Source organism: Odocoileus virginianus, unplaced genomic scaffold (genome assembly GCF_023699985.2).
Source record: "Odocoileus virginianus isolate 20LAN1187 ecotype Illinois unplaced genomic scaffold, Ovbor_1.2 Unplaced_Contig_15, whole genome shotgun sequence".
NCBI classification, from domain to species: Eukaryota; Metazoa; Chordata; class Mammalia; order Artiodactyla; family Cervidae; genus Odocoileus; species Odocoileus virginianus.
The window spans coordinates 1,880,645-1,892,103 of NW_027224332.1; the positions used below are offsets into that span (position 1 = coordinate 1,880,645).

Sequence of the window (11,459 nt, forward strand, 5' to 3'; positions counted from 1 at the left end):
TATTCCCGAACAATAAAATGTTTTGGAACAGAATAAAGATGGTGGTTATAAAACACTGGGAATGTACTAAATGGCACTGAATTGTTCACTCTATAAAGATTAACTTCATGTTATGTGTAGTTTGCCTCAATAAAAATTTGAGTATGAATTATATCTAGAAAATATTTAACTTTAGTGAGAACATTAATGATGATTAGAAAAAAATGGAAAAAATATAACCCTCCAATAAGTGTTAGCTATTTTTTAAAATCTAAGGTTTTGCCCAATACAACACTGAAATAGTATAATTTAAAATATGATCGCCCTTTCCAGTGCGCCTTTTAAGGCTGACGCAGTGCCTTAAGAGGCTAACACAGGAGGGTAAAGAAAGTCTCCATAAAACCCAGAGAAGAGATTTTTAGAACTCCTCTCTGGATCCTGTCTGGAGTCACAACTGAACCGGAAGATTTTAAGTCTTAGCACTTACTAGTATGTGTATAGTTAATACCAAAGTCATTAAATTTAAACTTGACCTTTGGTTTGACAATAAAAAAAAAATAATAATAAAAAATAAAATAAAATAAAATATGAGTGCACTGGTAAGCAGGGCATCTGCTCTTCCATGTCAGAGGATTCAGACAGTGAGACACATAAAGCTTCCTAATTCTGGGCTTCTTCAATCTGGTGCTTCGTATGTTCTGACAGTCCTCTCATCTGTGGTAAAACGGTAATGAGCAGGAAGACCTAGATAGAATTGGATGCTAGCTATTGTCTATTCAAAAGCTGGCCCACACCTTGGAAGGAGAAAGCTGACTATATGCAAAGATGAATAAGAGATCTCTTTCTCTGTTGCAAACTGCAAATTCTATTCCTTATAGCCAGCCACAGATACCTGAAGTACAGAAATGAAATTGTAAGAACATTGTATTAGTCCAGAAACCAACATATTTTTAGATATTTAATATAGGAAAAGGGCCAAAAAGCAAGGATTATTGAATGAATTATTACTGAATATTGGTTAAATATTTGAGGGAAATTTTTCATTTGGTTCCTCACCTCATAGTTAGTGTGAGTTACTCTGTTGTGCCCGACTCTGTGCAACCCCATGGACAGTCACCCACCAGGCTTCTCTGTCCATGAAATTTTCCAGGCAAGAATGCTGGAGTGGGTTGTCCTTCCCTTCTCCAGCCTCGTCTCATCTTGTGGGACAAAATAAATTCCAAGTAGATTAAGAATTCAATGTAAAGCGCTTACCAAGTGGTTCAGTGATAAAGAATCCTCAATGCAGGAGACACAGGTTTCAATCCCTGATCCAGGAGGATCCCACATGCCACGGAGCAGCTAAGCCTGTGTGCCACAACTACTGAGCCTGTGCTCTAGAACCCAGGAGCCACAACTACTGAAGCCCATGCACCCTAGAGCCTGTGCTCCACAACAAGAGAAGCCACCGCAATGAGAAGCCTGTGCACCGCAAATGAAGAGCAGCCGCCACTCTCCGCAACTAGACAAAAGCCCATGCAGCAAGAGAGACTCAGCACAATCAAAACAATAAATATTTTTTAATAAAAAATAAATAAAAATTTTAAAGAGAATTCAATGTAGAAAGAAAGAGGGGGTGGGGGTAGGATGGAAAGTAAGAGCCTTAGGGAAAATTTTTTTATTGTACTTGGATGCTTATTTGCTCTCTGAATGAGGAAAGACTTTCTAAGTCTTTGTGCGTTGCTTTTCAGCCTCCGAACTTTTGTCCAGTCACCCTCTCCACCCAGAAGAAAGTCCATCCCTTCCATCACATACCTCACTCTATCCTGCTGCTGCTGCTAAGTCGCTTCAGTCATGTCCCAACTCTGTGCGACCCCATAGATGGCAGCCCACCAGGCTCCCCCATCCCTGGGATTCTCCAGGCAAGAACACTGGAGTGGGTTGCCATTTCCTTCTCCAATGCATGAAAGTGAAAAGTGAAAGTGAAGTTGCTCAGTCGTGTCTGATTCTTCTCAACCCCATGGACAGCAGCCTACCAGACTCCTCTGTCCATGGGATTTTCCAGGCAAGAGTACTGGAGTGGGTTGCCATTGCCTTCTTCTAAGAAATATGACATCACCATAAAAACATACACTATATTATGCAATCATTAAGATGAAATCTATAAAAGAAAATACTTACATTTACATAAAATATTTTAGACATGGGAAACAAATTGCATGTCCAGTATAATTTCATTTATGATAGTGAATTGGCATAACTATGCAGATAAAAAATGCACATACCACACAACTCAGCAATTCCAACCCTAGAAATTTGTCCTCGGTAATTTAGAGCAGGAATTCTATGCATGCAAGATATTTATTGTAGCATTGTATGTAATAGCAAAAGGCTGAAAACAACTCAATGGTACATCAAATCATTTAGGATTCAGATATAAAATGAAATATAATCCAACCAGCAAAAAAAAAAAAAGAAAAGTACAGAAAAAAAAAAGGTCTAAGTATACTGATATAGGACAATATTTAAAATCTGCTGTGGAAAAAAGCAAGGTCTAGAAAAGAATGAATAGTACATTAAGATTTGTACTGAGACAAAGGAGGCGTTGATACTTTACAAATGTGTTTGTATAAAAATATACACCATTGCCAAAAGACCACCAAGGAAATCACTAAGAAATTGCCTCTGATAGTCAACTAGATGACTGGAGCAGGGAGAGAGAGAAGGAGGGACACTTACTTTTGACTATATTACCTCTTCTACTATTCACATTTTTAACCATTCAAAAATAATTTTAAGATGAAAGATGTCAAAATTTACAATTATGAAGCATATAAACTAGTGGGGAAAATGACCAAAGAAATTGTCCTAGAGTTTCCATAGACTTGAATCCCTAAATGGTGGGATCAAGGGTGACAATACTTTTTCTTCTGCACACTTTATTTTTCATTTACTTCACACTGAGAATGTATGGCTTTCATAACCAAAAAAAATTAATGTGGATTCAGATGATAGATTTTAAGAAGATCACATCCTGGTGCAGTCCCCTGAAGCCTATTTAATCCTTATGTAACTGGGGAATAGCCCTTATCCACAAGGCAGATGGTAGAAAACAAAACTGTCACAATTTCAGTAATAAAAACTGAAGGCAAAGTTGAATAAAACCACTCAGATAATGGTAGAAAGGGTCTGTGAAGATCCCAAGGCATTTTTCGGCACTTTCCCTAATTTTCACTTCAAGAACTATAATTTTCCTTTTTCTTTAAGAGGCACTTCCCTGATCCAATCTGACTCTCCTCAACTTTACTTGAAGGATTTTTTGGTTCCCAATTTTTAAAAAAAAGAAAGAGAGGGGGGAGCAAAGGGAGGATATGCAGGGTCAGAGGAAAGAGGAGAGCTGGCCAACCATGGACCTGGCAGAGGTGGAGTCACCTGCCTGATGCCAGGGGAGATGGGAAAGAAATGGTGAGGACGAGGTGATAGTTCTGGGTGTGGGATGCCAGATGTTGGCCTTTGTTCAGGACATTTAAATCGTTGTTCAAATCATACTACGTTGAGGGATGAAATGGGCACAGGAGGACCTGAATGAAAATGAGGAGAGAAATGAGGAGAGAAGAGGGCATTGGTGGGGACAGTTCTATAAACAGGTCTGCCTTAGTTGGTTATTTGTAAAAATACTATAACTACTGAGAGACTCTATGTCCAGAATTAAAATAAATTTGAGGTTCTTCTTTGCTCATTTGACTTGTTTTGTTTTGTTTTGTTTTTTCATTTGACTTGTTATTAGCTTTCTTATCATGAACAACCATGTGTAACAACATAAACAAATTAATTCTGGAAAGTTGTTTTTAGAAAAAACAATTTTTTTTAGTTTAACTTCCCTGAGTGGAAAAACAGGTAGTAGCTTAGTTACTAATATTCCCAGCCCTCCTGATATGCAAAGGTTTGCTGTCATTGTTTCTTGACAATGCCCCTGGTCTCTCTGCTTCCTTTCCTTCCAAGTACCTAGGAGTCTTGGTATTACAAATGGATCAGGTCTTTGGAAAAATAAGTGTCTAAGAGAACAACATCGAAACATGTATATTATCTAGGGTGAAACAGATCACCAGCCCAGGTTGGGTGCATGAGACAAGTGCTCGGGCCTGGTGCACTGGGAAGACCCAGAGGGATCGGGTGGAGAGGGAGGTGGGAGGGGGGACTGGGATGGGGAATACATGTAAATCCATGGCTAATTCATTTCAATGTATGACAAAAACTACTGCAATGATGTAAAGTAATTAGCCTCCAACTAATGAAAATAAATGGGAAATAAAATAAAATAAAATAAAATAAATAAACCAAAAAAAAGAAAAATAAGTGTCTAGCTATAATATGTGAACAGCATCATTGTTTTTAAGTGTTTGCAAACTTTGCAATTCAATTTTTAAGTTCAGATGAAGTATTTAAAATAGCATAGGGACTTCCCTGCAGGTCCAGCAGTTAAGACTCTGCACATCCAACGCAAGAGACATGGGTTTAATCCCTGGTCAGGGAACTAAGATCTAACATGCTGCATGGCACGGCCAGAGTAAAAATTTAAAAGAAAAAAAAATTTAATTAACATTAAAAACTTTTCATTAGTTTTAAAAAGCATATTTTATAAACATGATACTTTTTAACTTTTTGAAAAGTAAAACACCCTACAAATGTAAATATATTTTAATGTTCCATGTTCAGATAATAATGAATAATGACTAAAATTCAGAACAATATATTTTCCAGAAATTGCAGACTTAAATTCTCTGGTTACCATTAACATTGTGACTGTGTTTTTCTTAATGCCTGAAATAACATCTAAACAAAGGGCAGCTGCTTCAGGCAAAATCACATTTGGGTGATTTTAAAGACCTTAATGAGATCAGGTAATTGCTTGGTGAAGCTAAAAATTTTACCTTCAATTAACTAATCAAAAGCACCATACATCATTGTAACTGTCTCACTCCCTTCCACCTACATACCATCAACTCAATATATGGGAGGCAGGTGTCTAAGAAACCACTTCCTCTGGACCGCTAAACCTGCATTCACAGGCCATTTTTTAAACATTTATTGAATAAGTCTGCCCAATTTACAATTAATGGAAAGTCTGTAGCAATGCAGATTCCAGAAGCAGCTAAGGAAAGCTAAAACCTTGAAGCAGAATATGAAGCAAACACATTTTATTTTCCTTCTACATTTGTTTCTTTGCAAGTCATGAACTACTTTAAGAAAACACTTAAAAAACATTTGCATTTCTTGCTTCCATTTGCTAAACGGATGATGCTGATAAAAAACAGTAGCAATAACAGACTACCCCCAAATAGTCTCATTTTTCAGTAAACGAGATACATTTTAAATGAAACTCTTGATTGAAACTGAGAAGTGTGAATTGGAAATTGAAATGAAATCGCCAAATCTAAGGGAAGGATGGCCAATATAAACCCACAGAAGCACTTCCTCTTAAAATTCATGTCCGTAACAGGGTGAATATCTTCTTTCAGTGCTTATTTAAAGCACTAAACAGACCTAAACATGTCCTCCCCCCACCCATGACCAAGCCCAGCAAAGACTCTCTCCTGTACTTGCAGCCTTCATTGTGCTTTCTGTTGTGTGCCTGGAGCCATCCAGGGAAGCTGTTTCTGACGGCCAAGGAATAGGAAATACAATCAGTGTGCAAGGCTTGGGGAGGGGGGAAATGTCTCTCCTTTCCGTTGGGGAGGGCACGTGGTTTTCACTTTCATTCTGTAGTACAATATTTATAAAATGTTACTGCATGAAAAACCCAGTGCTAGATGTTGGGGGCCCCATAGTAAGCCGTTGAGCTGTTCTGCGTTCAGAGGCCCTTGTGGGACATGCATCAGTGGATCAGATGGAGATATATAATGATACTAAACAGGTTATATAGTGGGAACACCAAATAATATGGGCCTGGGGTAGATTTTTGTTTAACATTTTGAAAAATATAAAGCGTATTTTACAATATTCCTTTCCCCCCAAAAAACTAGAAGGTGTTCCAGTTTATTAGCTTCTTGTGTAACAGAAAAATGTGCTATACACACAGAAACCGAACATCCCCTATACTGTGTGGTAATCCCTTCCAGAATTAATGCTGGACTTGAATTAAGGCAAAAAGATTACAGTAAATGAAAACTCTCAACTATCTTCTTACAGCTAGAATTAGACTTGGCTTGATAGCTCCTCAAGGGTGAAGAAGTGAAGAAAGTACACACACTGTAACTGCCTGGGGCTAGAAGTGATGCCAACTTTGTTGTTGTTTAGTCACTAAATCATGTTCAGCTCTTTTGAGACCCCGTGGACTGTACATCACCAGGCTCCTCTGTCCATGGGATTTCCCAGACAAGAATACTAGAGTGGGTTGCCATTTTCTTGTCCGAGGCACAACAGATTAAATGAGGAAGTTCACATTACACAACACTGATCGGTACAGTAATTGAGGTCTTGGGCTTAACTTCTCAGTGATAGTTTCCTCATCAGGAAAACGGCAACAACAGCATCCACCTCAGAGGATCTTTGTGAGAATTAAATGATAAACGATATGTGAAGGACTCCTGTAATATTTAATGCATAGTAAGTGCTCAGTATATGTTCATTCTTTCATTAATTCATTGAACACATACTGTGGAGCACCTATTACGTGTCAGGCTGGAGACCAACAGCGGTAGACAAAACACAAAAATTCCTATGCCTGTGGCAATACCATCTCAATAAGAGACAAATAAGTAATAAATAAGTAAGTTGAAATATTATATCCATTTGTAATAAGGGAAACAGAGAACAGTAAATTGTGAGAGGGGAATAGGGAAGAGGGAGTTGTGATTTTAAATAGCAGGCCAGGGAAGGCCAAGCCTGAGGGAGGTGAGGGAACCAGCCAGGAGACAATCTGAGGAAGGAGAGTTCCAGATGGAACAAAGTGCAAAAGCAAAGAGATCTGTGTGTCTGGAAGGGGAGAATGCAGTCCACAGTCCCTTTTCCAAAATGCTGGAACCCAAACACCTCCAAAGATTCTGGTCTTACTTATTCCCTGACCTCCTTCCCTTCCAAATCTATGAACATAATTCTCTCTCTCCCTAGACCAGCCCTCCATTTACTTTTCTTTTTTTAATTTATTGATGTTTAATTGAAGGACAACTGCTTTACAATATTGTATTGGTTTCTGCCATACATCAACATGAATCAGCCATAGGTATACATATGTCCCCTCCCTCTTGACCCTCCCTCCCACCTCCCACCCCATCCCACCCCTCTAGGTTGTCACAGAGCCTGGTTTGAGTTCCCTGCATCATACAGCAAATTCCTACTGTATCTATTGAGATGGATGAACCTAGAGCCTAGTATACAGAGTGAAGTAAGTCAGAAAAACAAATATCGTATATTAAGCATATACAGGGAATCTAGAGAGATGGTGCTGATGAATCTATTTGCCCGGCAACAATGGAGATGAAGAGAGAGCACAGACTTGTGGACCCAGGCGGGGGAAGGAGAGAGTGGGACAAATGGAGAGAGTAGCGTGAAAGCATATTCACTACCTCCATTTACTTTTCTCTGCGTTAGAACCTCCAGAAGCCTCTGTCAAGGCATCCTGTGCCTACACCTTCTTGCACCACCTCCTGGGCAGCTCCACTCCCCACCCACCCTCCCCCAGTGCACAAGTGCCTGACCCCTGAGGACACAAGTATTATCTTTTTATTATTATTATTATCACTATTATGGCTTTTCCTGGCTTAAAAAAAAAAAAAGCTGAATTAAAACATCTGTCCTTGGAGGGATGAGGGCAATGTATTAGGACTCTGGCAGCATTGCCCTAAAACTCAGGATTTCCACCTGAAAGCTTAATTTTTCTGTATTGGAAGAAAATCTTAGCCCTGATTGTGAGATCTGAAGAATTGAGACGGATAGTTTTATGTTAATGGGGAAATAAATGAATGAGGAAGGGTAGCCTTGAGATGGAGGAAGAGGGAATAAATAAAAAGAAGTGGAGGTGGGAGGTGAAAAGGGATTGAGGACACAAACTGTTAAAAGTAAACTGTAAACAGGTTTAATGGAGACAAACTCAGTTTGTCTGTCTGAGTTTGTCTCAGGCATTTCTCAGTTCTGCAAGTATCTACGAATGGTGGGGGAAGGGGGCGAGGATGGGGTTACCGTTAATCCTTTCTTGTCCTAGTGTTATGGAGTGCTGAGATTTTTTTAACTTTTAAGATTTTTAATGATACCAAACTCTTCCAAATTAGAAAAAAACATTAATTTTTTTAAAATGTTTTTTAAGTGAGCAATGATTTACTAGCTGTCATCTGAAAATCGCTTGAAATTGGTAGTGACTTTTTTTAGAAGTAGCCACACACGAGAAAGCGTTCGGACGCTTCGAAAACCTCTTAGCTATCGCCGGATGCGCCAAAGTCAAGATCCTCCGCAGACAGGAAATGCCTTTGCCAGCCCCAAGGTCTCCTCCCTGCGGCCCACTCTATTGTCTGGAGAGATTTGTGTACATCCGACTGAGGAGGTTTCCCGCCTGCAACTGCGAATCAAAGAGCTGCCTCAAAAGAACGGACTCAGTGGGGGCTTTCTAGCTCTCCTGGCTGACACCTGGCGCCCACTGTGTGCCAGGTACTGATGCCTCCGCTCAGGTGAGCCGCTTACCTCCCCGAGGAACTGAGGCTGCCAGTTCAGCCCAAGGCCCCCAGCCAGCAAGGGAGGTGGAGGGGATTCGACTGCCTTACTTCCATTCCTGCTCTTATCCGCTTGGGTAAGATTCCTGAGAAGGGTTGCCCACAGCTACGTCTGAAGGGGCAGACTACATCGGTTCTGTGGAGTTTAGATGTCAGATATTTTGGTCGGTGGGAGGAATCTCCAAAGTGTTTCTCATTTGGATTCAACAACAATATCAACAAAAAATGTGTTAAGGGATAAAAATCAGGTTAGAGAGATTCCAGCTGGAATTTCATGAAACCCAAAGAGATGAAAAGTAAATGTTAGTACAATATCTGGTTGTTTTTACTACAAGATACTGAGCTCCTAACTAATTAGAAGCATCCTGAGTGATTGTGTGGTTTTCCAAATTTTGTCCCATGTTGTCAGAATTCACATAAATATCACCTCTAGTCGCAGATTTAGAGGATCATTGATCATTAGATTAAGAAAAAAAAAATCAAAAAGGGTGAGTTTTTTAGTTCCTGCCGTCTTCTACAGGGTAGTATAACTGGAATGGGAATTTTGTTAAGTGTGTTCTGTCCCCAGCTAAATGCATTTCCCCCAAGTCTAGATACATTTTCTTAAATCTCTGCCCTGCCCCCATTAACTAAAATGAATATTCACAGCAATGAAACCACACACAAAAAAAGGTTGCCAGAAGTGTTGAAAGAGAATAGGTACTTTCACTATCAGAGATGGTTTCCTCTTTTCCCACAAGATGTCTTATCAGCTTTCACCCTGAGAAAACCATAAAAAGTAAGAAAAAGAAACCTTATGCAATAGTTCTCTAAATAAAATACTACACAGCAAGCTAGTCATCCCTAAAAGTGATGTTGTTTAAAGAGTCAAAGTACATCATCCAACAAAATCAATATCCTATTAAGTTAGGAAGGGTTCTGAATATCAAAGACTGATGAACTGAATAACTTAAAGTATAAGTACATGACCCAGGGGATTAATCACACACTGTCATGATGAAATTAGGGCAATTCTTCCAATCATTAACGTTTTGCTTACAAAATGTGCTTTTCTGTTTGTCTTTCTGCTAAATGATAACCGTTTTCAAGTTGAATCTCCTGATAAAAAGAGTTAAAAACAAGACAGGAGTTGTGCTGTAAAGGTCATACATGCTGCTTCAACATGAAATAGCCAAAAGACAAACAAATGAAAAATGCCTGGATTGTAGGAAGAATTTGTAAATATTCATTGGCAATCTGCAATGGGACACTTTAGAAAATAGTTAATGCCAACCTGTGTCCTGGGAATACTGTACTTCCTTCACGTAACACACTCTGGATTGTTAAAGACATATTTAGATTCAGAATAGGAGCAACCTGAAGAGAACTGGGAATAGCTTTAAATTGGAAAATGGCCTGGTTTCAGGTATTGTCTACTTTAAAGTGAGAATTCCACTCCTCAATTTTTCTATTGTCAATCAATACATAAGCCTTTATTTCTCAGCTTGATAGTCACGATACAGTTATTCTCAAGAATAAATATTAACCAGAGGTTATCTCCAGGAGCGAAACACACACACATACTGATTTCAGGACTGCTTTAATTCAATATTAGGCCCACAAGACTCCTGGTCTCCCCAAACTCAAATACAGTCAGTCCTCTTTTCAAATGAGACTGACTATGACCTTTGAAACTTTTGATGAAACCTGTCAGGCAGGGTCAGGGAGCCTGGAACTTGACTGCTGAGGAGAAAGGAGACCCTCTGGCTGGATATCTACTCTGAGCTCCAACAGTGAGAACGGAGTTGGGAATTGGGAGGGTGGGGAAGGTCTGGTAGCGGTCCTGTAGGTCAACTAGACCATCTTCATTCAACAGATGAAGAAACCGAGGCCAAAAATCTCCCACTGAAATCCTTAAGCTTCCAGGCCAAGGCATGCCTGTCTGCTTCAGAACCCAGGACAAATGTTCTCAGAAATTAAAAATTCACAGGTAATTCCAGGGGCCTTCCTGCAATCTCAGGTGCACTGACTTTTTCACTCTCTTCACCTGAGTGCTCATGTCTGGGAACTACAGCCCTGGTCAAGCCAGGCCAGGGCAGAGTCAATCCTTCACAGGACCTCAGCCCAGAGGCATCCAAGTCCACAAAAACTAGAGACCTCCAAGGAGGATCAGGCTAGAGGAAGAGATTTCTGGCCTCTCCCCTCACGGTTCTCTGCTCATCCTTTTCCTGGAATGTCAGGAACTTGGTGGCTCAGTTAGGCAAGCAGCTGAACTGGCAATACCTGGGTCAGTCAGAAACCTCTGCCCACCCTTCTTCTCAGCCCCATACCCACCCTCCGCTCAGCACTTCATTCCTCCCCAGCTCACAATACCTCTTCCTCAGCCCTGCTCCCTTCTCAACCATCGACCCATCTTCCGTTTCCCTACTCCTCAAAGCTGCCAGTCTCCTGCTCCCTCAAGGGCAGGAACTGTCGGGAGGAGGGGAGCAGGAGAAAGGGCGAGGGGGGATCACGGGTTTCACCTGCTTCCTCCACACAAGAAGTGCCTTGGAACCCCCTGACCAGCAGCTTGGACAGCACCTGGGTACTTGTTAGAGGGCAAATTCCCTGACCCATCCCAGACCTACTCAAATCAGAAAGTCTGGGGATGGCGTGGGCAACGAGTCCCAACAAGGTCCGCGGGAGACTCTGAAGCTCACTGGAGTGAGAACCGTTGTCTTGGCACACACTACTTTTCCCCCATCGCGCCTCCCGGCCAGGGCCCCCCAGCCCTCTAAGTGGACCCCCAACCTGGACTCGGCCGCCAAGGGATGACGCACG

At 40.7% G+C, this 11,459-nt stretch overlaps 1 non-coding gene across 1 annotated transcript; it reads left to right on the top strand.

Annotated features, from left to right (window-relative positions):
• Window positions 1–311: 311 nt before the first annotated feature.
• LOC139033996 (small nucleolar RNA SNORA26) lies at window positions 312–435 on the top strand. The gene has a single exon (XR_011486472.1). It is a non-coding gene; the product is annotated as a small nucleolar RNA SNORA26 (small nucleolar RNA).
• The last annotated feature ends 11,024 nt before the right edge of the window (window positions 436–11,459 follow it).